Genomic DNA, 19,858 nt, shown 5'->3' on the forward strand with positions numbered 1-19,858 from the left:
ATGTGAGAGGACTTTCAGATGAATTCTAATTTTATTGGGAGCTTTTGAAGCTTGATGATTTCAAGATACAAATATATAGTACAATGATTGGCATTAAGGAAACTAATTTGGGTAAAAGCCCCACATCAGCTCTTAAAATTATACTATAATCTTCCTGCTAATAAGACAAATATCATATGATATCACTTATATGCAGAATCTAAAAAAATGATACAAATGAACTTATCTACAAAACAGAAATAGAGTCACAGGTGTAGGAAAAAAACTTACGGTTACTAGGGGGGAAGGGGAGGGAAGGATAAATCGGGAGATTGGGATTGACATATACACACGACTATATATAAAATAGGTAACTAATAAGGACCTGCTGTATAGCAGAGGGAACTCTTCTCAATACTCTGTAATGACCTATAATGGGAAAAGAATCTAAAAAGTGTGGATATACGTATATGTATAACTGATTCACTTTGCTGTACACATGAAACCAACACAATATTGTAAATCAACTGTACTCTAATATTTTTTAATTAAAATTAAAAAATAATTTAACCATTAAAAAAATGGCTGAAGTCCAAAACTTTTACTATTTACAAGAGTAACTTAAAAAGTAATTTAAAAAAATCCTTCTTAAACTCAATCAGTATATATTCTTTAAACTCTTGGATGACTGCAAACAAAATTAGAGCATCTGTATAGTTTACATATGGATGTGTTTTCCACGTAACAGCTATTGTCAAATGGATAAAACCTAACTTGCGAATGCATGTTATGTGTGTGTGTTTATATTTGTTTGTTTATTTATTTATTCTTCTTATAATTAAGGTCATTGTTAATTTAAATGTGGACAAAGAGTGCCACGGTAGGGGGAAGCAAATTCTATACTGGTTGACAGTTACATTTGGTGAATCCAACTGGGAAAGTGGAGGGCGTGGGTAGAAAATTGGCTGGAAAAGAGGCATGATGTATGCCAGAGGCTGTGTAGGAAAGCTGAGGTACAACCTGAAATAGTGTTGGGAAGAACACCAAACATAGCAGGTGCCAAAGCAAAGGATACAGAGTGGACTTTACAGTAAAGGGAAAAAGCCGTAATTGGAAAAAATAAATAGACGTTCAAGCAGGTGAGACTTAAACAGGCAAAAGGAGTAGTTCAGGACACAGTGCTTTGAAATGGGAGATTCCTTCCTAGATTGTCAATTGTAGCTTTTGCTTTTTGTGTGTGTGTTGGCTGGTAGGGCTAAAATATGTGTGCAGGAAAGTGTGGCTTAAAATAAAGGGGTTTGGGACATGGGGTAGGTAGAGAATGAAAGAGCTATAAAAATGTCTATTAATTATAGATCATTAAAATAATTTGAATTTCAGAAATCTAATTCCTAAGTAAATCTGTTGAGTCTTTTAAGTGCTTCTTCAGCACTAAAATCAATCCAAACATTGGCAAATGCCTTAAGAAAAGAAATAGAAACAAACAAACAGAAATCAAGGGCAGTTATCAACTTTAGGCTTAAGAGGTGAAAAAAGCATCACCACTCCAGGCAATAACAGAACGTAGAGAAAATAAAACTGAACAGAGTCTGAACAAGAAACCAGACTCAATGACTGGCTTGCTATATAACATTTAGGTGATAAAAGACGGTTTTCTATACTGTTGAGTTCGTAGTCAACTTGATCTTGACCGTCATCATTGTCATCATCATGGTAGCCCCCGGTTATCTGACTGTGGTCAGCTTCTTACCATGATTAAAAAGCCTTGCATAGTGCTTCCGTGGTGGCGCAGTGGTTGAGAGTCTGCCTGCCGATGCATGGGACACGGGTTCGTGCTCCGGTCCGGGATGATCCCACATGCCGCGGAGCGGCTGGGCCCGTGAGCCATGGCCACTGAACCTGCACGTCTGGAGCCTGTGCTTTAAAAAAAAAAAAAAAGTCTCACATAATCTGTGACCTGGCCTACACCTCCTCTCCCACTCCTCCTGTATCAGGCTCTTCCTAGCTCACTATGCTCCAGCCACACTGAGCACATTTGTGTTCTTCAAACACTGAAGTTTTTTCCTGTGTCAGAGTCTTTGCACATATATGCCCCTTCTAGAGGCCTTCACCCTTCTTTTTAGCATGGCTCTCCTTTCTGTTATTCAGGTCTCAGCTCAGATTATTACCTTTCAACAAGATTTTCCTGACTACCCTATTCAGCATTACCCAACACTGCCCATACAATCTTGCCTGAAAGTATCCATTCTTCTATTTGTCTGTCTGTCCATCTATCTACCTTTGTTGTTTATTACCTGTGTTACTCATTAGCATATTATCTCTATCAGAGCAGAAACCTTGACTGTTTTACTTCAAACTGTAGTTCCTACTGTCTGTATAGAAACAAAGTTATTTAGAGTGGCATGAGATAGTGAACAGATTATAATGCACGATGGTAATGTAAGATACTTTATTTCAGTTCTCATTATTGGTATGGCACACTTATTGGCTAACCACTAGCGAACATCAACTAGTTTACAATCTCTGAAGCTACATGAGTTCCTAATTTTCTAGTTTTTACCCCTGAATAAGTATACCTAAGCCAAAGTCTAGAGGAGTATGCATAAGAATACATATCCCTTTGTGATTACATTTGTGATTAGCTGCTGACCTCAAAGACGTCACTTTCTATGTAATGACATCAACACTGAGACAAAGCATTCAGGCCCTTCCTGAGCACAGAAAAACCTTACACAAAGATGGTACTGCAAGTTGGTTCTTCTCTTAACCTTAGCTACACCAGTAAGTCCTCCCTCTTAGGGTAATATGTCAAGAAAACTTCAGTTAGACCAGTTTATTCTTTTTGGGCAATAAGGAAAAAACATGTTCACATAGTTTCAAAAGAAAGAGAAAAAGAAAAAAAGAAAAAAAAAAAGAGAAAAAAAAAAAAAAGAAAGAGAAAGTAAAATATAGACATAATAGTGAATAAAAATATGTTGATATAAAGAATCCAAAATTTTTTTTCAAGGGACAGTACAGCAATAGACTAAGTTTAACATTGATTCAAATTTGAATGAAAATAGAGTAATAAAAAATGAAGCATGAAATTGAAATTACTTGAATTCACTCATCTACTTACAATCACTTTTGCATCTCAGTAAACTAAGAAAGCTGTTTAATTTTCTCTTGGGTTTTAGGACGAATCTTCACATGTGTTAATCTTGGAAATTTTGAGGTTATCATCAGTCTTCTTAATCAAATTTTTTATGATTATAGTGAATATCCTCAATATATAAGAAGTTATTACAAGTGATTATACCAAAGAGATAGATAACTATGCAAATTGAACAAGCATTTCAGAAACTAACAAATACAAATTTTAAAAAACACAAAAAACTTCTCAACCCAACTGATAACCAGAAAAACATACAATAAAATAAGAGATGTAATTTGATTTATCAAATTGACAAAAATGTAAACATTTTAAAATGGCAATATCTACTATTAGCTATAGTGTGAGGAAGGAGGCGCTTTCATGGCTTGCTGGGAGGAGTGTTGAATGTTATGGAGTGCAATTTGGCAGTAGGTATTATAACTTTTGTAACTTGGTATGCAGGCTTGACTGAGTCCAGCAATTCATCCTAAGGAAATAATCATGATTCATGCAGATATATAGCCTTAAGGATGTTTATCACAGGGCTGCTTATATAAGAAAAAAGAACTGACAGCAGCCTTTTTGATGGGTCTAACAAATTATATTTCATCCATAAAATTCAAATTCAAAATAGTTAGGTATGCAGTACCTAAAAATGTGGTAGAAAAACAACTATATCATTTAAAAATATTCATAGAATAGTAAGTAAAAAATAGAAACAACATGCCATTACTGAACTTACAAAATATATATTAGTGCACAGAAAAGAGACCACATGGCTATATACCAAAAAGTCAATAGCAGTTAAGTATTGGTAATAGGATTATGAATGATTTTGTTTTATTTTTTTGCTTCAGTATATTTTTGTAATTTCAACAGTGAATATTATATTTTTTTTAAAAAGGAAAATATTATTTTTATAAAATGAAAAATAAAAACTACACAATTATAATTAATGATTTACTCTGAATCAGAGATGAAATAATGAAAAAAAGGGAGCAATATCACAAGGAGTAAAGAAGAAATATAAATTAGAAAATTATGAAAGCAACTAAGTATAAAAAAAGGAATAGGAGGGCTTCCCTGGTGGCGCAGTGGTTGAGAGTCCACCTGCCAATGCAGGGGACACGGGTTCGTGCCCCGGTCCGGGAAGATCCCACATGTCGCGGAGCGGCTGGGCCCGTGAGCCATGGCCGCTGAGCCTGCGCGTCCGGAGCCTGTGCTCCGCAACGGGAGAGGCCACAACAGTGAGAGGCCTGTGTACCGCAAAAAAAAAAAAAAAAAAGGAATAGGAGAGATTCAGAATAGTGTTTCAGTCCAAGAAATGCACTGTGAACAGGTACTAGACCTTTTATTTTATTGTGAATGCCAAAAACTACTAACAGTCAACAAAGTGTACAAAGTTTAAAAAATGTGTGTTTCTGTCATTTATTTTCTTTCATCAACATCTGAAGATTGATGTTATTTCCTTCTAGGCTTTATTAATGACTTGGAAAATCGTAAATGAAATTACAGTACATAAATTCACTGAATATTTCTTTTGAGTAATTTCAGTTGCCACCATTAGATATTATGTCTCATTATTACTGCTGTAGTGCAGTCTATGGTACTTTGCACTGTAAAAATAATTTTTGTGTACCTTATCCCATTTATTCTCACCAAAACCCTTGGAAGTTGTATCATTTCCACTTTACAGAGGAAGAACCACAAATCTAGCAAGGTTACATGACTTCCCAACATCCCAGCAATGCTCAAAGCAAGTGGAAACCAACAAAACCAAGCCTACCATAGATCATGATTCTCAAATGAGTAATAGTTTGGAGAACATTCATACGAGACATGAAATCCCTATGTTTTATTTTCCTTCTATAATAATAAACTTAATTCCAAAATTGTTTGTTCTGCTTCTATGAGCAATCATCATGAGTTTGTAAGAGCTGCTGATTGCAGAGCATCACAGAACAGTTTCCAGCTACTTTTATCAAATCATATCATAGTTTTTTTTCCACATTTCCTACACATCTTGCAAAAATAATGTTCTGCAAATTATTTTGACATCTTGTTGAGAATTTTAGCAAAGCTTTATTCTTCACCTCTAATTTGATTTTAAAATTATGTATGTAGTAAAAGATATATCAATATTATTTAAGACATGATCTTTAGATGAGGTAATTATAAGCACCTATTAAATAAGTAATTAGACATCCAAGAGTCTTTGAGGATAATTTCAGTATCGAACTGGAGACAAATTTGGTTAATTTCCTAAAATATTATATTTTTTGGTTTCCTATCTATTTTTGAACTTTTCTACATAAGAATTAGAAAGTAGCCTCTCAGAAACGTAAGAAATAATTTAAATTAGCTTCTAGCTCACAGAACTCCTTTTCACCCTCATTGTGGTTATTTGGAGGAGGGAGGTGAGATGCAAACATCCAGGTAGATAAACCATGTAGCATACTGACTCTGAGTTTCTTTCTCTATTCACATTCAGTGACATTGTCTCCATGTCATGGCATCTACCCATACTTATCTATATGCTGGAAATTCTCAAAATTATTTGTGTAGCTCAGACTTTTCCTCTGAGTTCTAGAAACCTTTCCCTGACTTAAGATTTCCGTTTGGTTGTCTCATGGGGTTTCACAAATAATATGTCCAAAATGGAACTCTTATATTTTCCTCAAATATTAATATATTTTCAATCTTCACTATCTCAGGAAATGGCAGCACCATGTATCCAGTTGCTTGAGCCAGAAAATGCCCATCATCCTTGGTTCCTTATGTTGCCCTACCTTCACATCCAGTGCCTCAGGAAGTCTTTTCCTTGTACCTACTTGTTCTATCATGTAGGTCCAGCATCAGTCCAGCAGCCTTTAACTCCACTACCAATATGGTAGTCCAAGCCTCCTTACAGAATTTTATCTCCCCATCCAACCACCCTCTATCCAACCTGGTAATCGCACAGCAGCCGAATAATCTTTTAAACAAAAATTGCAATAATAGCAACCTCCATTAATTTTTCAATTGGCTAACCAGGCAGTTAATGCCCTAGATTAAATATCTATTTCACACACTTCCACTTGTTTATCTTAGAGTTTTATGAAGTTATAGCTATAATACACAACACATGTTAAAGCATACAGTTTGATGAGTTTTGTCATCTCTAAAGCCATCATCACAAGATAACAAACGTATCTGTCAACTTCAAAAGTTTAATTTATAGCCTTTTTAATGCCTCCGTCCTCTTTTCCCCACCCATGTCTACAAATAACCACTGATCAGCTTTATGCCACTCAAGATCATCTGGCATTTTCTAGAAATTTATAGAGATGGATTAATACTTCCACTTGCCTAAGCTACTCACAGAATCCAAATTGATTTCTCTGGTTCCATTCTTACAAAAAAACAAACAAACAAAAAAACTAGGGTGAGGAAGTTTAATGAAAATCATTGGGAAAATGCCAGTATGGGTTGTCCAATTTTCAAAACGGTTTATGAAACTTCTGAAACACTGTAACACTTTCATGTGTTTTTATCTTTTTCAACCCTAATAAAAATTATATTAATAATGAACTTTCATTTTTAATTAAATTTTTAATAAGCCTTTTCTTGGCCCAATTTTAAAATCTAGATTTGTCTCTCTCTTTTTTAACATTATCATCATGATTTGGGAGATTCTATCTTTCTAGAGACCCTGTGATGTTAGTCACGGAAACTGAGCATGCGTTGTGTGTGTTTACCAAAGAACTAAATCTTAACTATGCAAGGAATTCCTTACAATGCAAAGAATATTCCATTTTGTAAGAATTGTTTGTAGACTTTTCCAACACAATTTTTAATTTAATAATATTTGATGATTGTATTGTTATTTATTTCAGATTATATACAATTTTGATTATATTGTATGTTTAATTAATATTCTAAACTGTAATTTCTCTTCCTAGAATAATCATAGCTTTTTTGCTTATTGTTGCTTTGAAAGGTGAATTTTAAATTGCTCTTTAAAACGAGAATGAAGGGAAATGCCAAAATACAACTAATTTCACTTCTTTTTGGAATTTGACATTTTCCACTATCTAGGTAACATAAAAACACACCACCTAAATGAGGAGTATTTTAATAGCATCGTTTTCACAACATTTTAATTGTTGTCACATTTCTTCTTTGTTTAGGGAGACGGCTGGTGAACACCCGTGGGATCTAAAGAACAAGTAAGATTTAAAACATGCTAGTTTTTTTTCAGTGTGGTTTTCAAATTTTCTTTGTTTTATTACTTAATAGTATTTCTTAACTACTATAAGCTGTAGCTTCTTAGAAAAATGTTAGCGATTTTATTACAGCGCATGAGGAATAAAAGTGAACTTTCAACACTTACAGATTATTTGGAGGCTTTAAAAAGCTGCATGAATTTTCTGTGTATGATAGGCAAACAGAAAGACATTACAGATGGAGTGAAATTCCAAGCACAAAGTAATGGGCATGTTTTTATTTTGAGTGAGTTCAAATCCTTAGAGTGAATTTTTATAAGGTAATTTTTTACAACATATATATGCTATTACTGTCTTATTCCTACCTCTTGCCTAAGAGTAGAACAGGTCACAGAGTGGTTCATTTGATTCGCCAAACCTACCTCATGGAGAACCATGAGAGATTTGGACAATGTGAGGTACATCCCTCAAATTGGAATGAGATGTGTTGGGATGGTGAGGGGAGGGCCATCAGTTAATGGAGTAGAAAAGTGAACAGGTGAAATAATGGTCAAAAGGGGAGTAAGGGGAAAATTGAAAATAATGTCAATAATAGGGAAGAAAGCAGATCACCATAAGGATAAAGAGAGTAAACAGATTACATACACTTTATTGTGAACATTTGGAAGAAAGGAAATAGAGGTAGAACAAATTTATAGAGTAGAGATTGGAAACTAAAAAGAGGTAGAGACAGGGTATGTAATAGGTTGTACTTGAGAAAAGGGGAGAGATAAAAGTAAATGATAAAAGATGGAGAAAGTTACATTTTTAATTTTTGCTACTTATTTGACAATTTAGTTGAAACTAGAACTTGAGTGGTTTAAAAAATAGAAACATTGAATATTTTTATCTATTTCATTGAGGAAGAAAAACGTCTAGTCATTGTATAATTATTTGATGTTTCTGTGAATCTTGCTCTATGCTCAATTTAAGCCATGCTCAAATGAGGAAAATGTTTCTTGATTTGTTTCAAGTTTTCTTATGAGTGTTCTAAACCTGCTCTACTCTTGAAATCACTTGACTTCTAAAAAAGGGAAAATCATGCATTTAGAGAGGTGAAATAAGTCATTAAAATGTGTTTCTAATCTACAGAAAGCGTATGTTAAACAATTCAAATTTATAGTCAGAACAGCTCAAATTACTCCTGCATTCGGGGACACAAAGCCCTAGATTTACCCTGTAGTTATCCTGTAATTGCTATTTACAGGCAAAGGAGAAGTGAACAAGGGTGCTGATCTCAATATTAATGTAGAGATTTACCAAGGAACCTTGTAGAATTGACAGTTTTCTGTCCCGAAGTGTAAATCATAAAGATTCATCCAGGTAACCTCCTTTTTATTGGCATAAAGATACAAATAGGTAAAAATTAATTCTTAGCAGCATTTTCACAGTATTTTAATTAGGAAGTGTGGCTTTGGGTTTATGGTTGTTGCTGGGTTTTTTTGGGTTTTTTTTTTGCAGCTATTATGTGTTAATCATTTATCATCACAATAAAAGGTCTCTTTCTTCCTAACATTTGAAGTATCTTGGGGAAAATATTTTGGTTATTTATGGTCTATTATGTATAAAGCTATCACTAATAGTCCACCATTCATTATTTTCCTAACTATATAGTAGACTTTGATGATGGTAGAGTGGAAAGTGCCTGTTGACTCTCACTCCAAAATACTGGGTAAAATTTCAGCATCATCATTAAGATCCGCTTACTCACCCGGGGCCTCAATGTTTTAATGTTCAAAACAAGGATAATACTGCCTACTCAAGATTGCTGTGGCATTTGAACAGCTTATCAATCTGAAATTATTTGGGACTTGGTCAAGATTAATATATGACGTACCTGGTGACACTTGGGTTCTAGCTCTCTAGAGTTTCCTATCCAGAATCCCATGAGTCACATAAATGATTTTGCAAGGATTGTTGCCAGTGTTTGCACTTGTGATTCAAATTTATCATTTAAAATGTTATTGGGGAGTGGGGGAGGGTAAATCAACCTATCATTCAAAAAGCTTTAGTCACCATCATCATGGCTCTATATCTGGAGTGCAGGAAATGTCCTTCAGCATCATCAAAATCGTCACCTGCTTTCTGGTACTTTATGTTCCTCAATGGAAAAAAAGTCTAGGATGCTGTCTCCTATTTTGGTAGTGCTAGGCTAGGTGGTTTTACAAACATCTCCTCAGATAATCCTCACATCTGTCATGTAAAGAATATCTGATTGTCCTCTTTTCCAGATAATTCTCAGAACAGCCAAATAACATGACTAAGATCACCTAGCTAGAAAAGGGAAGGAACTGAAATTGTGGCTCAGAACTCTGCCCACAGCTCATGTACATTACAAAACACCCTCCTACCTTCCTTAGTGAAATATAATATTTTCAATACAAATATTTGTAGAAGTATTATCACAGTGATTTTATCCACATTGGTGGAGAGAAAGCATTTTACGGTAAAGAGGAGGTGAAGCAAAAGTGATTGCTAGTTCCAAAAGAGGATGAGGAATGCTGAAAGGGTAAGTAGTAAGACAGTCTCGCTAACTCAGTATTGTGCCTTGGGTAAGCTCTATGGGGAGGCATTAGTAAGCATTAAAAAAAATGCATCCTTCTTGGCCAGTTGACAGCAGAGTCAACCTCAAGTCCTCCTGCGTGTACCTTTAAGTGCCAATACATCTACATTCCTCTGACGGTTTAGCAGAAAGAAACTTTATTTTCTTTCTACTTACTGACATTTCTTTTCTTAACAAAACCCCAAAGCTTCTCTTTTCTGGCCCTGCTTTTCTGCTGATGGTGTGAAGTCTGTGGTTCATCTGAGTTGGTCTAGGTGTACTTATTGAAGTCAGAGAAGAGAATAACTATTATATCTAAATGCACATTGAACAATCCCTTTGAGGTACTAGCCTCTTGAACTTCATTAAGGAAAAAGAAAAGCTGTTAGAAAAAGTAAAATGCAAGTCCCTGCATGATTAATTAATTTTAAAAATAATTGTTTTTAATTAACTTCATTAAAATAAACTTGTTTTATTCTTTTATTAGACCAATTATCCTAGACTGTTAAACAATATCAACAAATAATTCTCTTTCTGGTCCTTCACACACACACACACACACTCTCATGCACAGATATATATACAAATACTTAGACACATGTACACACATACTGTGACAATATTTTTCCCTCAGTGAAATATTCTGTGTTATCTATTCTGTAGAATATATTGTATAATGTTGAAAAAGTGATTTTGGAGAAAAGTTGAAATGATTGAGGCTTAAATGTGTTATGACATTTTGAAACTTTAAATAATCCACGCCTATCTAAACCCTGTGTTTTAAGTAGTCATCATCTTGTTTCGCAAATGAGAGGCTGTGTTTAGAAATACGTTTTCATTGTGCTGATATCACAGTGCAGATTTCTCTTTCCTCAGATTGTCTCCAGTGTAAATACACTGCTTGATAAAGATGACAGTGAACTTAAATTGATTGCTAGGCAACTGTATTGTTATTACCATAGATAAACACTCTTATTTCCTCTTTGGTGTTTTCCTGGTAAGGAGTTTCTGGACAAGCATAATGCTTTCTTTTGGGTTGATTATGATCTTATTCATTCTAAGTAATCACATAGGTATCCTTTATTCTTTAGGATTTAATGCATAGAAAAGTTCAGAGGGAAAAGGTGAGCTATTAGATAGTGTTTTTCAAGGCATGATGAGAAACAGGGATGTCGTTATTGAGGAACATTTGGAGTCCTGTACATGAGCAATAATCTAAATTGTTCAACATAAGCATATTTCCATCTAGATTCTGAGAATTAAGCATAATCTTGGGATCGTGGGGAAGTTTTATTTACAATATCCACTTTGTTCACGAAACTCAAATAAATGCTTCCAGAATGAAATGAGGTAATAGCAATGGACCAAACAGTTGTTTATTTTACATGGCTACCTCTTTATTTCCAAGGAGAGTTATTGTTCCGCTGTGAGTCTTACACAGAGCTTACAATTTACTTGATATAGAAAAATGTTCATTATCTACCACGACTACTGTTGATGAGGATCAGAAGGCATCAAGAGGGCAAACGTGCAGCAGCCAATAGCAGTTCAAGAGTGAGGGGACACTCCGAGCGCAGTCTCATCGTCAGGCTGGTTAAACTATAAGATGCACCTAGCAAGGATTCATGTTACCCAGGAACCCCGGCTTGCACATGGACCTCTAGAGTGACTGTAATGCCCGTTTGTGAAAGGAAGGAAGGGTTGAGTTAGTGAGACCAGAGTAATGGAACTAATGCTGACAATGGCATTTTCGCTACCACTATGAAAAAGCACAGTAGACACTTTCCAGTGCCTGGTACACCATGGTCTTCCCTGAATTTTGATGTCAGTTCAGCTGTCTGGCTCAGGGCAGAGCTGGTCCTGTGTGGAGTGCCCATATATTTGTGGCCATACAGTAGTGCTAATACTTGGATCTTCTATATTCTCTTAGAGCCACATGTTTACATCTGGGAAAAAAATCGGTATCCAAAAGGGCTATTTCAGGATAGTGAATGAACTGGCCTCCAGTGCTACTGATAATGCAGCAGGGAAAGGAAGAGGAGGAGGCTGGTTTCTTATGCCCTTTAGGGCAGGAAAAAAGAAAAAAGCACCACTATTCATTAAACATGAACTGTTACCAAATATAGAAGTGAGTGAGCATCCTTTCATATTTGAAGACTGTTACTAGTTCTGTCTTGTGAGTGATTGCTTTTTTGGTATCATCAATGATCAGTGATAGAACACAACAATGATGGTGCAGCACTGTGGGGAACTCCCGCGGCCCATTTATTGTCCCCATCACCTTGAGAGTGGTTTCCAACATTAATTCTAGTGTCAACGACTCCATATTAATTGTTGTTGCAGAAGCTCTTTAAAATATATCAGAGTTTGGCTACTCTTGTGTTACTTTGATGTGAGTCCCTAAAGCCTCAAGTTGAAAGCAAACAAACATAAGACCTGGCAAGAGTTTTCAAATATCACTGCATTATTTTTTTTTAAATTAGCATCTGTACTATCTGCATCCCTCTTTTTAACTCTCTTTCTTTCTGCCCCTGTTAGTATGATTAGTTGTGTTTATCTATTTCATTAAAGAAATTCAGACACTCAAAGATCTTTATTGAAAACTTAATCTGAGACAGTGGCCAACTCTCTGACATAGATTTGATATAGATGTTTGACAGTGTAAGCTAGTGGATCGTGAATGCAAAGGCAAATGACAGTGCTCCCTTCAACAGTACATATCCTAAAATTTGAACCATACAGAGAACGTTATCATGGCCCTGAGCAAAGGCAAGTCACAGGGTTTATTTTAGCATTGCTGAGTGTTAGGAAATTTTGTGAAGTTTTACTCTTCTACCTGATGATATAGGATGTAATGGCAAGGATACATGCCCTCACAGATAACGGTGATTGCAGAATGGCAAAAATATATACATATGGCCTTAGACTTTAACTGATAGAGCTTGATAAAAATTTCAATACTATTTCATAGATCTACCTTGTTCTCATATCCACTTAAAGTAAAACAGTCATTTGACATTGTGAATAGTTTCCCTGTATCTGTGTGTGAAAGGAAATCATCTTACCTACCATAACTTCCTTGAGTATATGAATTTATCTCTTTTGTAGTCTTCTCAAATACTCTTAATAATGCTTGACTCATGGTACTCAGTATGTATTGAACAGATGTATTAGTTTTCTATACTATGTAACAAATTACCACACACTCAGTGGCTTAAAACAACATGTATTTATTATCTCGCAGTCTCTATGGGTTTGTTTAGGCATGCTTTGCTGGCTCCTCTATAAGGATGCCATCAATATATCAGCCTGGGGCTTAGTTCTCTTCTGGAGGCCCAACTGGTGATGGATCCACTTCCAAGTTCACTCAGGTTGTTGGCAGAATTTCTTTCTGACCGTTAAAAATGGGGCTCTAGCTTCTTGTTGCTTGTGAGCTGGAGGCTTCTCTCAGCTCCTAGAGGCTGCCTGAAGTTCACTGCGTCATGGCCCTCTCCAAAAGCCCTCTCACAACATTACACCTTACTTCTTTAAAGCCAGCAAGGGAGAAGGAGAGCCTCTAGACCAGTCCAGTAGCAAGATGGAGTTTTATATAATATAGCATAATCAGGGGAGTGAAATCCTATTGCCTTTGCCAAATTCTCTTGGTTAGAAGGAAGTCACAGGTTCTGTCCACACTCAAGGGGACAGGATTATACAAGAGTATAGACACCAGGAGGAAGGAACCCTGGGGACCACCTTCAAGTCTGTCTGCCCAGTAGGTATCAACATTAAAACCAGTATAAGGAGCAGCCCTGATTCCCAACTTTGAGCCAGAATTTAAAATCACATTAGAGAAAAAAACATGTTAGTTTGGTCTTACTAAAGGAAATATAAAAGAGCTGTTAAAATAGCTGCAGAGTTGTCACTACACTAGATTTACAAAAGCACCATATCCACAACATTTCCACTTATAAGAGGCTGAATCTTCAGGGAATAGGAGCATATTCTTTGCTTACTCTGACAGTGAATAGCATGTGAACCTCTTTCCTTGCTGAGTACATTCTGAGTTTCAGGACTTTGAATAACACAGTTTGCTCTTAACGTACACCTCACTCTCTACTATTGTTTGGACTGTAACAACCACAGAGGTGATTATATGCTATGTAATTACAGACTGCAGTCACTAAGCATTTTACCGTCTATTTACCCATAGGTCTGTTTTCTCACATAAGCACTTAATTCTATAATATTTAAATCAAAAGCTCCAGGCTTACTAGTCTTCCAGAATGTGAGAATAATTGTTGAATTATAAGTTATTCCCCCGAGGAACAGTGTGTTGGGACATGCGGGACCATGTAACCTTGGAGCAGCCCCATCTGGTGATCCCTGAAAAGCTCCCCACCCTTATATCTTCCTGGAGTTCAAAAACAGACACTTTCTCAGGGCCCCGGCAGACCATAATTGCCACTTTCTACTTAAGAGAAGCAATCTCTAGGGTAACCAGAATTCCATAGCAATTTATAACTCGGGCAATCTAACTTATGAGCATACTACATATGAACCCTAACACAAAGGAGAAGTTTTCCATGCCAAAATGATCACCATAAACCATTGAAATTTAAAAATAATTGTGTTATCCATATTAAGTGTTGGGAACACCCTTTGTGTCTGTTGTGTTATACACACATGACATTTTCAGTCCACCACTAATCCTTCTCACATGTAACAATGATCCTATGACAGTCCAGTCCATGTGTATCAGTCAGGACCCTTTCAGAAAACTGATGACACTTAAAAAAGATTGAAGAGCATTTAATAAAGTGACTCTTTACAGAGGGATAGATAGGGTTAAAGGACAGTGAAGCATCCTGGGCTAACTATAACTGGAAGCTACTTCCACACCCAGGCTCGATAGAACACAAGGTTATCAGAAGCCAGAAAGACCTGTACTGTTTAAGAGGGTCACCCAACAAGACCCTAAGATAAAAAAAAAAATAAAAAAAAACACCAAAAAACCATATGACAACATGTACCCTGGCAGGTAGAGAACAAGGAAAATAAACACCATGACTCCTCATTTCTTTTACCTTCTAATTTTCTACTGGTGCCTCACATTGAACTAACAAGAAACTGCAAGGCAGGAGGGCCTGGTTGATGCCATCCTAAAATGTTAAGCTCATGAAACACTGAGCAAGGGGGAGAAGGTTGAATGGGTCAGGAGGGACAAGCAGGGATTGTCCTATAGCATGTCAGTGTTCATCAGAGCACAAAGATAGCTGTAGATAATTTTGTCCCTTTGTTCTTAAAATTCTAACTTTTGTTCATGGTCTGATTTCTAACAGTTTCTTCCTTTTATGCCTGGGGAGTATTCGTCAAAGATATGTTGAATCTCTTGAATGTTCTTCTAACCATTCACACCTGGAGTTTCCCCGAGGCAATTCCTAACAATTTCCATCTTTCTTCAGGCTGGCCAACTTTAAGACAATTTGATAACTCCAAATCTTCTTTAGAGGAAGACCTAAGGACTATAAGGAACAAAAAACTACCCCAAATCCCTGCACACAAGCCCCAAGTCAACATAAAATTTTCAGAACTCCTTAAAAGAAGGCTAACCAAAATCTGGAGAGAATTTCTAAATGTAACCATAAATTATAGCATATTACTTATTACTTTTGCAGTCTGCCCTAGCACTCTTCATGCAGAGAGAAACATAAAATAACTTTTGAGACAGACTATTTTAAAAAGGCACATGCATTGCAGAATGAAATCTTACAGTTTTATCAGTGGAGAGACAAATACTTACTGTATCTAAATTATATTGATATTAACTCTAAACCTAATTGTTATTCAACTTGTTTTTTATTTCTAAACACTCATACAAATTTTTACAAGTCATATTTTTCTCCATGCCAACTGACTTACCTTCATAAAATCTTTCTCTCTTCAAGTTTTATAAAAAAATTTAAAAATTTTTTTGGCTGTGCTGGGTCTTCGTTGCTGCCCATGGGCTTTCTCTAGCTGTGGCGAGTAGGGGCTACTCTTCGTTGCGGTGCACAGGCTGCTCATTGCGGTAGCTTCTCTTGTTGAGGAGTAAGGGCTGTAGGCATGCGGACTTCAGTAGTTGTGGCATACGTGTTCAGTTGCTCCCTGGCACGTGGGATCTTCCTGGACCCCGGCTTGAACCCATGTGCCCGTCATTGGCAGGTGGATTCTTAACCACTGCGCCACCAGGGAAGTCCCTCCCTTCAAGTTTTAAATTAAAAGTTACCACTGAAATTTGTAGATCCTTTAGACGTTAATGTTAGGACTGTAAAAGCTATGCAACCCAACATTTCAATTCTATTGGGTTTAAGTTTAGCCTTTGTATGACTTAGGACAAGTCATTTTTTATTAATTTTCAGTTTCCTCATTTCTTAAACAGATGATAGTTCTGGTTATCTTTTGTTGCAGTTTTGATAATGTGCATATAAATAGTGTTTTGTAGATGCCAAGCAAAATATTGATGATAATGGAAAAAAATTACAGAATTAATATTAGGCGAATGTAGAGATGTCTGTACTTCTGTAGAGAGGTCTACTAGATTTGTACTTCTATAGATAGGTCTACTAGATTTAAATATACATTAGCTTGATTTCGTAGGTTTTTGGGTTTTGTTTTTTTAACTTTATGTGCATTTCTTCCATCACAGTATGCCAGACACTACTTTGGTTCCTCCTTTAATTATAAGCATATAATTAAAGACTTGTCCCTTTTAGCACAAAGTCATAAAATTTATCTTAAGCAAAATTATTCTTATACTTTATCTGACATGATACTTACTGCATTAATATTACGCTAAAAGAGAAAAAATAAGATTTTATATAGTTTTTCAAAAGTTATATTAATATAGCATTTTTTGAAATTCTATAACCACCCATTCCCAGTATACTATTAATGAGTCTGGATAATAATCTTGGAAAAATTCCAAAACTCATGTTAAACAGTGGTTGGAATATTTTAACCCCGAATTGCACCATTAGATTTCTTTATGTTTCCTTTCTCTCATCAACACCAGAAGCCAATGATATCACAGGTGCAAAGTTCATATCCTCCCTTTTTCCATAGAGGTGCCAGACCAGAGACTCTAGAATGCACTGTTACTAACAGAAGGGAGAAGGTATGGGTTACCTAATAACTCAATATGGACTGTGGCTTTCTTAGCTGACACACAGGCTAAGTAGGCACCCAAAATGGTTAAAAATATTAACAGATAGCATCTTGTAACCTTGTCTTTTTATTTATCTGTTTTTCATACCTGTTTTCCTCAAGATTTTTAAAAATCCCTGATTTTTAAATGACGTTTGTTTTCCATTTTTAAGTGATTTTAATTAGCCTCTTCTTCTATGACTTGGTTAAGAAATTTTAGCCAGAGGTCAATAAGAGTGTAACGACTTTCCCAGGAAAGACAGTCTCTTTATTCTTCTAAAATGAAGGATCATCCGTGCTTATATGATTGGTTGCTATGGTTTGACTGAACGGATTTGTCTCTATGGAACAAAGACTTGAATTCTATCTATAATTTTTATTCTGCTAAAATGATGATTCCAAAATACATATTATTGTGTGTCTCATTCCTGCTTAGCTACGTGCTTTTTACAAAGAATGTAAGGCTTTTCATGAACTGATTCCTTCCTCCTTGTCTAGCTTTATCTTTCTACCTTACTTCCACTTCCAGGTGTCCTGTGCTTTTAGCACTATTAAACTTACCATATATTGCTGCCACAGCAGCTGGCTTCTTCTGTGGTACCATGACTTGTATATGTGTCTCCTTCAGTTAATCCCGTGACACTCTAACTAACTTCTAATAGCCCTACTATACTTCATGTTAATAATGTATTTATATGCCTATATTTTTCAAATGTTGGCAAACAATTTGAAAGTAGGGATCTCATCTGATTCTTCTTTGCATCACCAGTGGAGTACCTAGTATACAGTAGGCTCCAAAAATTGTTTATGAATAAGTAAATTGTACCACAGACAAAACTTAAGACGTCTAGAAGAATGCTTTGCAGTGAGCTGCAAGAATTTATTGACATCTTATCAAGCAAATGGAATCATCCTAAAAAAGTCTTATGACAGTCACAATTGTGTATGTAGGAAAGTGAGTAAATATTTGGGTTAATTGATAGGACTTGTATCTTTTTGTTTCTACTGTGAAATCACAGAGGTTTCTGGTCTGATCTCTAACTTTCAATAGTTTTCTCAGTTTCAGTTGCTGTCTTTTCTAGTCACAAGAAGGAAGAAGCCCCAGAATGCAAGATTATGCTTCATTGTTTTAACAGAGACAAAATTACTGTCTGTCATTTTAATTGTATCTTGTATTTTGAACCTTTTGGAAATACAATTAGCAAAAGCAATATAAAAGCCATATTGATTTAATGTCACTGTTTCAGCCAGAGTCAGTCAAAAGGAATCCATAAGCATCCTTATGCATACCACATACTCCTTGTATTTTTTTTTTCCTAAGTATGTTTCCAATTCAGGTTTTTAAAACTTGGAATCAGTTTCCCCACTTAAATTGTAGTTATAAGCTCGCTATTTAATTCCAAGCTGAGGTCACATAAGTCTAGTTGATCCTTAATGTAGCGTGGTGGGGAGGCCCAGTGGCCACAGGCCGTGGGCCATGAGAGGATGGTGCGCTAGCAGACCTGGGCTTCATTGTATATTTGTTATGTTATCCACTTCCAAATGATAATTCTGTGCTCTCCAAGTGATGTTCTTATAAAAATGATTTTACAGTAAATTTGGTGTATTATTAATTCAGCAAAATACTAAATGAGTATAGAAGAAAACATATATATGTATATGTCACACACACAGTACACACACCTATACATACATAGGCATAGTACACTTACAGCATCTTTCACCCCCTCAGGAGTTTAATATATGTGAAAAAAATAGTTTAAAAAATTCAAGAAAATAAAAGAAATGGTTTAAGGTAAAATAATAAAACTTAAGTAGTTGGCAGGGGAAAAAAAGGAAGGTTCAACTAGAAGAGTTTATTCTTGTATTTTTTTTCCTTGTAAATTCTTTGGTCATTCACATATTAGTATAATTATTATTTTAAGTACTTTTTTCAAAGAAGAAATATTAAATTACATGAATTGATGAAGACATTTCTCTCACTGGGTGGAAATGAGGTCATCATTTCCTAGAAACTCAGCTTTCATGTTAAGTAATTCCCAGTCCATATCTTAATATCATATAGCTAACAAAACTATACCACCCTTTATTCTTGAGTTTCTCATTCTTATGTTCCGTTATGTAACATATCAAGAAACATTTCTGTCTGGGTGGTATTATGGTATAAGGAGTTAATTAGAATACCAAATCTCAAAATAATACACATCTCACGATCAGCATGTGTTCAAATATAGTCTACAGTCTTCAGGTAAAACATGGCAAATGGAATTCAAAGTCTACCTCTGCTGCCTTCAAAAACACCTCTAAAATATGAGTTTAAAAATTTTAAAGTACAAATTGAATAGTAGAGGGGTAAAAATTATCAAGAGATGTCAGCAGAGTTCTGGAAGATGGAAAGTGGAGAATTAGCAAAGTAGATAAATCTGACTATGTGCCAGTAGTTTAGATAACTGTGACATGTGCTAGCTCCTTCCCACCACTCTCAAAACCTGGAAAGCCTCAGGACTTAGACTTACCAAGTATGTGGGAGTAGAATAAAGTGTTTGACACTGAAAACAAGAGGGTTGTTTCAAAATCTCTAGTATATGCTTGCATCACCAAATTCTTTCCCATGTTTTTGTATAGCTAGGAGATCACCTCTCCCCATTTCCCACAGGAGACCAGAGGTATAAAACTTTAGAGAAATTGAATTAAAAATTAAGGGTATCCAAACAAAGAAGACTGGGGATGAAGCACTGGTCAGAAATAATGAAAAAAGAAACTCAAATATCCTCCCTAGACACAGCTCCCTACTCA

The 19,858-nt window shown here is 35.7% G+C and overlaps 1 protein-coding gene across 23 annotated transcripts in view; it reads left to right on the forward strand.

Annotated features, from left to right (window-relative positions):
* PTPRD (protein tyrosine phosphatase receptor type D) overlaps positions 1-19,858 on the forward strand; it is a 2,143,853-nt gene that overhangs the window by 1,468,064 nt on the left and 655,931 nt on the right. For all 23 annotated transcript variants that reach the window (XM_049711289.1, XM_049711292.1, XM_049711307.1 and 20 more), the window contains exon 10: positions 7,282-7,320. The gene's annotated coding sequence lies outside the window, so the exon portion shown is untranslated. The remainder of the gene's footprint in view (positions 1-7,281; positions 7,321-19,858) is intronic.

Source organism: Orcinus orca, chromosome 6, assembly GCF_937001465.1.
Source record: "Orcinus orca chromosome 6, mOrcOrc1.1, whole genome shotgun sequence".
NCBI lineage: Eukaryota > Metazoa > Chordata > Mammalia > Artiodactyla > Delphinidae > Orcinus > Orcinus orca.